This window comes from Bufo bufo, chromosome 2 (assembly GCF_905171765.1).
Source record: "Bufo bufo chromosome 2, aBufBuf1.1, whole genome shotgun sequence".
Taxonomy (NCBI): Eukaryota; Metazoa; Chordata; class Amphibia; order Anura; family Bufonidae; genus Bufo; species Bufo bufo.
The window spans coordinates 797,967,421-797,977,231 of record NC_053390.1 but is presented as its reverse complement, the minus strand read 5'-3'; positions in this window follow the sequence as shown (position 1 = coordinate 797,977,231).

The following is a 9,811-nucleotide window of genomic DNA, read 5'->3' as shown; positions in this document are numbered from 1 at the left end:
AAAAATTAACTTCTGTCAGCTGCAGGGGTGGGAGGGAGGGTGACCTTCTCCCTGCAGCTCACACTCAGACAGCAAAGTGCTGCTGTCTGAGAGTGAGCTGTTCAAAAGGACATCCTTGTGTCCGTCCAGGCCCTTTTTTTTTTTTTACTTTCTTTGAAACTGCTGCCACTATTTTTCCTGCTGGAAAACCCTATTTTTATGGATGCGGTGCAGTTTAAGGTTTTGTGTAAATCACACTTGTCAATTTAAAAAAATTGACTTCAGGCAGATTTGAGATAATAGCACCAGTGACATCACACAAGTGCTCCAGCTTCTCGCCACAGCTAAGCTCTGTCCCTTCACGCACTGATGACATGGTGATGACATCACACAGGTCCTCCAGCCTCTCTGCACAGCTGAGCTCCATCCCTTTATGACATGTTGGTGACATGACATAAGTGTTCCAGCCTCTCTTCACAGGTGAGCTCTGTCCATTCACGTACTGATGACATGGGGATGACATAACACAGGTCCTTCAGCCACCACTTATTCTATTCATTGCTTTACCCAGTTGGGTATCTAGAAGATTTGCCGAAATATGGTCTCTGTTGTACATAGCAACCAATCAAAGCACAGCTTTCATTTTTCAAGAGCATATTTCAGATACGTTGCGTATTAGGCATCGAATTTCCGCAATGATCTCTGTATGACACTTTCACAGCGTAAGGACTCATTCACACGACTGTTGCAGTTTTTGCGAATACCGACCGTGTGTGTTCTGTATTTTGTGGAACGGAATGTCCTGCCCTCTGTAGAACTGTCCTATCCTTATCTGTAAGACGTACAAGAATAGGACATGTTCTATTTTTTTTTGCGGGGTGACAGAATGGACATACGGATGCGAACAGCATCTTTTGTGTCCCCTTTGAAGTCAATGTGTCCGCATCCGATCTGCAAAAAATGCGGATTGGATGCAGAACAAAACGTTGTGTGCATGAGGCCTAACACAGTAGCAGATAACTGTACATGAAATTGACCCGCAGTATAGATTTTAAGCAAATAAATTGTTTGTGCAAATTTTCATTGCAGATTTCACAATTTGCAATGGAAAACCGCGACAAAATCCGTATGTAACACTGTAATACGTTGAAATCTGCATAGAAAATCTGCATAGAATGCACTGCCATGTTGGCTTAGTGTATGGGCACAGATACATGCTACGGATTTTCCGCAGCAGGACTGAGTGTGGAAAATCTGCAGCGCTTACAGCAGCTGCAAAGTGGATGAGATTTTTACAAGTTTTAATCACATGCTGCATTTTACTCCAAAAAAATCTGCACACAACTTAATGCGCGGTGAGGAATTTAAATTAGCAGGGTATCAGTTGTGGTTTCTGACGCGTATTTAACAACAGAGGCGGAAATCTGCTACAAATCCGCAGCATTTGATCTGCAGCAAAATCCCCACTATTTCAGATCAGAGCTCAACTTTCATTTCCAAAGATGTCCTGGAAAAATGAGATCTGCAGTGGTTGTGGAAATATTCAAGAGCTCCATTGCTGGAGTAGGATCACGAAACTGCGCAAATGCACCTAAATTATTACGAGACGTGTGTCTTTTATTAATTGTGGTGTATCTGACGCCAATTAAGGATAGATTAAAGGGGTTGGACCATCTGGGACATTAACCACCTCAGCCCCCAGTGCTTAAACACCCTGAAAGACCAGGCCACTTTTTACACTTCTGACCTACACTACTTTCACCGTTTATTGCTCGGTCATGCAACTTACCACCCAAATGAATTTTACCTCCTTTTCTTCTCACTAATAGAGCTTTCATTTGGTGGTATTTCATTGCTGCTGACATTTTTACTTTTTTTGTTATTAATCGAAATTTAACGATTTTTTTTGCAAAAAAATGACATTTTTCACTTTCAGTTGTAAAATTTTGCAAAAAAAACGAGATCCATATAGAAATTTTGCTCTAAATTTATAGTTCTACATGTCTTTGATAAAAAAAAAATGTTTGGGTAAAAAAAAATGGTTTGGGTAAAAGTTATAGCGTTTACAAACTATGGTACAAAAATGTGAATTTCCGCTTTTTGAAGCAGCTCTGACTTTCTGAGCACCTGTCATGTTTCCTGAGGTTCTACAATGGCCAGACAGTACAAACACCCCACAAATGACCCCATTTCGGAAAGTACACACCCTAAGGTATTCGCTGATGGGCATAGTGAGTTCATAGAACTTTTTATTTTTTGTCACAAGTTAGCGGAAAATTATGATTTTTTTTTTTTTTTTTCTTACAAAGTCTCATATTCCACTAACTTGTGACAAAAAATAAAAACTTCTATGAACTCACTATGCCCATCACGAAATACCTTGGGGTCTCTTCTTTCCAAAATGGGGTCACTTGTGGGGTAGTTATACTGCCCTGGCATTCTAGGGGCCCAAATGTGTGGTAAGGAGTTTGAAATCAAATTCTGTAAAAAATGACCTGTGAAATCCGAAAGGTGCTCTTTGGAATATGGGCCCCTTTGCCCACCTAGGCTGCAAAAAAGTGTCACACATCTGGTATCTCTGTATTCAGGAGAAGTTGAGGAATGTGTTTTGGGGTGTCTTTTTACATATACCCATGCTGGGTGAGATAAATATCTTGGTCAAATGCCAACTTTGTATAAAAAAATGGGAAAAGTTGTCTTTTGCCAAGATATTTCTCTCACCCAGCATGGGTATATGTAAAATGACACCCCAAAACACATTCCCCACCTTCTCCTGAGTACGGCAATACCAGATGTGTGACACTTTTTTGCAGCCTAGGTGGGCAAAGGGGCCCATATTCCAAAGAGCACCTTTCGGATTTCACAGGTCATTTTTTACAGAATTTGATTTCAAACTCCTTACCACACATTTGGGCCCCTAGAATGCCAGGGCAGTATAACTACCCCACAAGTGACCCCATTTTGGAAAGAAGAGACCCCAAGGTATTCGCTGATGGGCATAGTGAGTTCATGGAAGTTTTTATTTTTTGTCACAAGTTAGTGGAATATGAGACTTTGTATGAAAAAAAAAAAAAAAAAATCAGCATTTTCCACTAACTTGTGACAAAAAATAAAAAATTCTAGGAACTCGCCATGCCCCTCACGGAATACCTTGGGGTGTCTTCTTTCCAAAATGGGGTCACTTGTGGGGTAGTTATACTGCCCTGGCATTTTCCAGGGGCCCTAATGTGTGGTAAGTAGGTAAATGACCTGTGAAATCCGAAAGGTGCTCTTTGGAATGTGGGCCCCTTTGCCCACCTAGGCTGCAAAAAAGTGTCACACATGTGGTATCGCCGTATTCAGGAGAAGTTGGGGAATGTGTTTTGGGGTGTCATTTTACATATACCCTTGCTGGGTGAGAGAAATATCTTGGCAAAAGACAACTTTTCCCATTTTTTTATACAAAGTTGGCATTTGACCAAGATATTTCTCTCACCCAGCATGGGTATATGTAAAATGACACCCCAAAACACATTCCCCACCTTCTCCTGAGTACGGCGATACCAGATGTGTGACACTTTTTTGCAGCCTAGATGCGCAAAGGTGCCCAAATTCCTTTTAGGAGGGCATTTTTAGACATTTGGATACCAGACTTCTTCTCACGCTTTGGGGCCCCTAGAATGCCAGGGCAGTATAAATACCCCACATGTGACCCCATTTTGGAAAGAAGACACCCCAAGGTATTCAATGAGGGGCATGGCGAGTTCATAGAAATTTTTTTTTTTTGGCACAAGTTAGCGGAAATTGATATTTTTAATTTTTTTCTCACAAAGTCTCCCGTTCCGCTAACTTGGGACAAAAATTTCAATCTTTCATGGACTCAATATGCCCCTCATGGAATACCTGGTGGTGTCTTCTTTCCGAAATGGGGTCACATGTGGGGTATTTATACTGCCCTGGCATTCTAGGGGCCCTAAAGCGTGAGAAGAAGTCTGGAATATAAATGTCTAAAAAATTTTACGCATTTGGTTTCCGTGAGGGGTATGGTGAGTTCATGTGAGATTTTATTTTTTGACACAAGTTAGTGGAATATGAGACTTTGTAAGAAAAAAAAATAATAATTCCGCTAACTTGGGCCAAAAAAAATGTCTGAATGGAGCCTTACAGGGGGGTGATCAATGACAGGGGGGTGATCAATGACAGGGGGGTGATCAGGGAGTCTATATGGGGTGATCACCACAGTCATTGATCACGCCCGTGTAAGGCTTCATTCAGACGTCCGGATGCGTTTTGCGGATCCGATCCATCTATCAGTGGATCCGTAAAAATCATGCGGACGTCTGAATGGAGCTTTACAGGGGGGTGATCAGGGAGTCTATATGGGGTGATCACAACAGTCATTGATCATGCCCCTGTAAGGCTTCATTCAGACGCCCGGATGCGTTTTGCGGATCGGATCCATCTATCAGTGCATCCGTAAAAATCATGCGGACATCTGAATGGAGCTTTACAGGGGGGTGATCAGGGAGTCTATATGGGGTGATCACCACAGTCATTGATCACGCCCCTGTAAGGCTTCATTCAGACGTCCGGATGCGTTTTGCGGATCGAATCCATCTATCAGTGCATCCGTAAAAATCATGCGGACATCTGAATGGAGCTTTACAGGGGGGTGATCAGGGAGTCTATATGGGGTGATCACCACAGTCATTGATCATGCCCCTGTAAGGCTTCATTCAGACGTCCGGATGCGTTTTGCGGATCGGATCCATCTATCAGTGCATCCGTAAAAATCATGCGGACATCTGAATGGAGCTTTACAGGGGGGTGATCAGGGAGTCTATATGGGGTGATCACCACAGTCATTGATCACGCCCCTGTAAGGCTTCATTCAGACGTCCGGATGCGTTTTGCGGATCCGATCCATCTATCAGTGCATCTGTAAAAATCATGCGGACATCTGAATGGAGCTTTACAGGGGGGTAATCAATGACAGGGGGGTAATCAATGACAGGGGGGTGATCAGGGAGTCTATATGGGGTGATCACCACAGTCATTGATCACGCCCCTGTAAGGCTTCATTCAGACGTCCGGATGCGTTTTGCGGATCGGATCCATCTATCAGTGCATCCGTAAAAATCATGCGGACATCTGAATGGAGCTTTACAGGGGGGTGATCAGGGAGTCTATATGGGGTGATCACCACAGTCATTGATCATGCCCCTGTAAGGCTTCATTCAGACGTCCGGATGCGTTTTGCGGATCCGATCCATCTATCAGTGGATCCGTAAAAATCATGCGGACGTCTGAATGGAGCTTTACAGGGGGGTAATCAATGACAGGGGGGTAATCAATGACAGGGGGGTGATCAGGGAGTCTATATGGGGTGATCACCACAGTCATTGATCACGCCCCTGTAAGGCTTCATTCAGACGTCCGGATGCGTTTTGCGGATCCGATCCATCTATCAGTGGATCCGTAAAAATCATGCGGACATCTGAATGGAGCTTTACAGGGGGGTGATCAATGACAGGGGGGTAATCAATGACAGGGGGGTGATCAGGGAGTCTATATGGGGTGATCAGGGGTGATCAGGGGCTAATAAGGGGTTAATAAGTGACGGGGGGGTGTAGTGTAGTGTAGTGGTGCTTGGTGCTACTTTACTGAGCTACCTGTGTCCTCTGGTGGTCGATCCAAACAAAGGGGACCACCAGAGGACCAGGTAGCAGGTATATTAGACGCTGTTATCAAAACAGCGTCTAATATACCTGTTAGGGGTTAAAAAAAACACATCTCCAGCCTGCCAGCGAACGATCGCCGCTGGCAGGCTGGAGATCAACTCTCTTACCTTCCGTTCCTGTGAGCGCGCGCGCCTGTGTGCGCGCGTTCACAGGAAATCTCGGCCATCGCGAGATGACGCGTATATGCGTGACTGTGCGCAGCGCTGCCACCTCCGGAACGCGATCCTGCGTTAGGCGGTCCGGAGGTGGTTAATGGCATACCCCTAGGATATGGCATCAATGTCAAACAGGTGCAGGTCCCACATTCACTGCAGAACGGAGCTCCCGAAGTGAAGGAGTATACCAACTATAAAGTTGCTTGACTTTGAACTAAAATTTTGTGGCAATATGCAGCTTGTTTGCTTCAAAATGTTGGTCTACCTCTGCAGCATCCCACTAGTGTACGTGGGCACTGCAAAAGCTTATTGTGTCACATGTTATATCATGCTGTATTTCATCCTTATGTGAAATCCCTGTTACCAGGCTGTCAGGTGCACTACACACATTCCACCACTAGATGGGGATAGCACCACAGTATATATAGCACAGTTCAGGCCTGGTAAGGGAGTTGTTCAGAGTGTGGGAGTTGAAGAAGGAGATGGAGTGAGGAGCACGTGTCAAGTTTATTTTAGAAAAGACAAAGGAAGGACAAAGCCATTATTCTAGGCTCTAGGCGCCTTTGTATCTAGGTGAAGGACTCTTTAGCTTCCAGCAGCCTCACTGTTGTTTTAAGGACAGATAAGATTTCTTTTGCATCACTTGTGTGTAGAAGACAAAGACTACCTCAACTGAGACTGAAGCAAGGCAAAGAGCTGAATATCAGTAAGTACAATTACCTACTATAGCCTGAGGCCTATCTACATGCACAGCCCGTTACTGGGATTCATCACATCCAACTTGCATGTGTATCAGAGACAGTTTTATTACTGGATGTAAACTGTTATCAAGAACCTGGTTACAGTAAAGTTCTCAGTTGGATTTCAAACCTGCCTCATTCTTCTATCTCCATACTACCACTACTCTCATCATCTTGCACCATCAAGGTGTTGACGTCACAACATCACTTAAGTCAGGTGCCCAGTCGCATGAGCACTCAGAAACCCAATCACCATCAAGGGCACCTCGATCACCACCTGGCCGGTGTCCCCTGTAACCGAGTGTGCCCCGGAGAATCCAGTGCAGTTCTCCCCTTCACTGCACTGCTGGCCCAGGGAGGCATCTGCTGACCGTGAGTAACCGATGAACTGTTGTAACAGTTGGCCCACCATGAACCTCACGTGTTCTCCCCTGTGGACTGGCACGTTGCACCTCATTTTAGACACATTTATTATTCAGATGCGCAGATCTGATATCCCTGTCATTTCCAGCTTCTAACTTTATATACATGAAGCTGAAGTCCATGATTCTGGCCCATACAAGCCACAGCCATTTTCTGTTTTTGCATTTTAATTTTTTAGTCTTTTTTTTCTACTCACTAAGCCATGTGAGGGCTTAATTTTTTGGAGACAAGTTGTACTTTCTAAAAGCACCATTTCATAGTCTATACAATGTATGATGAGGCTTAAAAACTTTTAGAATGGAATTGGGAACAAAATGCAATCGCACCACTGTTTTACAGGTATAGTTTTTACGGCTTTCATTGTGTGGTAAAAATGACACATTTGTAACGATACTAAATTTATAGCTTTTCTTTTGTTTTAATACTTTTTTTTTTGCACTAACATATTCTGAGCCTATAACTTTTTTATATATATTACTATCTACTGTGTGTTTACTGGGTGAAGGCTTTTTTTTTGGGGGGGTGAAAATGTTTATTGTATACCGTAGATTGCAATAGTTTACAATTGCAGTCTATGGCAAGATAGCTGTGTTCCTATTAAAGGGGTTGTCTCATCTTGCCGTTACGATGGCGAGATGAAACACAGTCCCAGCGCTCCGGTGTTCCGTGCATGAGAGCTACAGAAACAGCGTAGCACAACAAGCTATGCTCTTTCCTTAGCTCAGGCCGGCAGGTGGTCAGGACTGTGTTTTATCTCGCCTTAGTAACATCAAGATGAGGCAACCCCTTTAAACTTTGTGATCTTGTCACTGAAAGAGTGGGGAGGGCGCTTGGTCGTGAAAAAGAGCCTGTTCCCAGTTAATGACCTCTCAGATGGATGTCATGGATCGTAATTGATAACACTAAATCTGAGGGGTAAAATGCCAGTGATTGGAGTTGTCTCTGATCATGGACACTGCCTGCTGTTGTGCTCACTCTGGTCCCGAGTGAGTGCCATGTTAAGGACCCACTATACAAGTAAAATGGATGTTGGGAAGGATTTAAACAAAGCTACAGTATATTAAATTTGATACTGCCCTCCATGAGTGGCTCATTCTGCGTTTTGATGTGTACATTCCTGGTAGGTTCTTATACTTTTCTACACAAACTTTTCCTATACTTATCTTGCAAACATAACTTTTCTACTAATGTGCAATGCACATTACATTGTAAAGTCAATGACTTTATGAGATGATATTCTCTATACCATGGAATCGAATAAGTTTCCATATCACTTAACCCTATTTTAATGGTTTAATATTCTGCCGTCTTCCTAGCTGAATATTCGCTTGGCTACAGATTGATATCCCTTGTTTCTGGAATTATAAATCACCTTGTCAGTCTCAATCCCTGACTCTTTTAATCTGATAATCATTTTTGTTGCAGAGTCTTATTCGATTTTGATAGGTCTCCTTTGATTACACTTTAATGCATCAGTCTTAAATATATGGCATATGTCTTCCATCCTCTTTCTCAAAGCGGTTTGATTTTTCTAAAGAAATATTTTACAAAAATTCTATTACAAGATCATTATCCTGGGGAAATTCAATCCATTTCAATTTGAAAATAGAAAAATCATATTTACAGTAGGTGTATGATTTAATATCTTAAGAGAAAACATTCATTTTTGTAGGATTTTAACTATTTGTCCAGATTATAATAATAATAATATTTTTAAAAAATTCTAAAACATAATAATATAATTATTATAATTATTATTGATATTATTATTATTACTGGTGGGTCCCATTATAGTGCTGTTTTTGCTATTCTGGAAAGGCATCTTGTTCATCCACACCATTACCACGACCTTGGACCCTCCCTACCCCATGTTTGCTCACAATGCAGTTCCTCTGGGGAGGAAAATATGGTCTGTTGCCACTAATTAATAATATTGTGGCACCAACTAGAGCTCTCCATGATAATAGTCTATCCATCTCTTATAAAGTAAATTCTGGCATATTTTGGTCCCCTTCACTGGATAGAGATAGCAATGGCCACTAATGGATATCATTATGGTGTCCATAGTGGTTGCAACTCATCATTCTGTGGAGTCTAAGAATATACAGGTTTAGGGTAGTTAACAAGGTTGTATCATTTGGACAACCCTTATCCAAATTCCCTATAAGGGCACAGGAATGTTATGCTGGGGGACATCATGCCTGGAACCCACTCCACTAGTTATTGTGCAGTGTCCACTGAAAATTTGGTATTTGGCATCGATGTCCCCTCCACATGGGGATGGTTTAATAAGTTCAATACCCTAGAAACTGATAGTCCTCAAGTCATCAGGATGGTTTTCCTCCACATGTCTTGCTATGGGTGTGTCCGTCGTGTTACGTATGTCATTTAAATGCTCGCCTATTCTGCGGCGAAATTCCCTTTTGGTTTTGCCTACATATTGTAGGCCGCACCGACACTTGGCTAGGTATACCACTCCACTTGTCCTACAGTTGATGAATGTCCTAATGGTGTAGGACTTATTGGTTGCTGTACTAGTGAAGGAATTGCCTGTTTTGATGGCCCCACATGCTATGCAATTCCCACACTGAAAGTTACCCTTTGCTAAAGAGTTAAGCCAGGTGCGAGGTTGAGGTTGTTGGTAGAAGCTGTGGGTCAATCTGTCTCTTAGATTCCTTCCCCGGCGAAAAGTAATCGCCTGGGCATGTCCCACTAAATTCCCAACATCGGGGTCCAGTTGGAGAATACCCCAATATTGGGTCAAAATATCTCTGACCTCCCAGTGTGCCACATC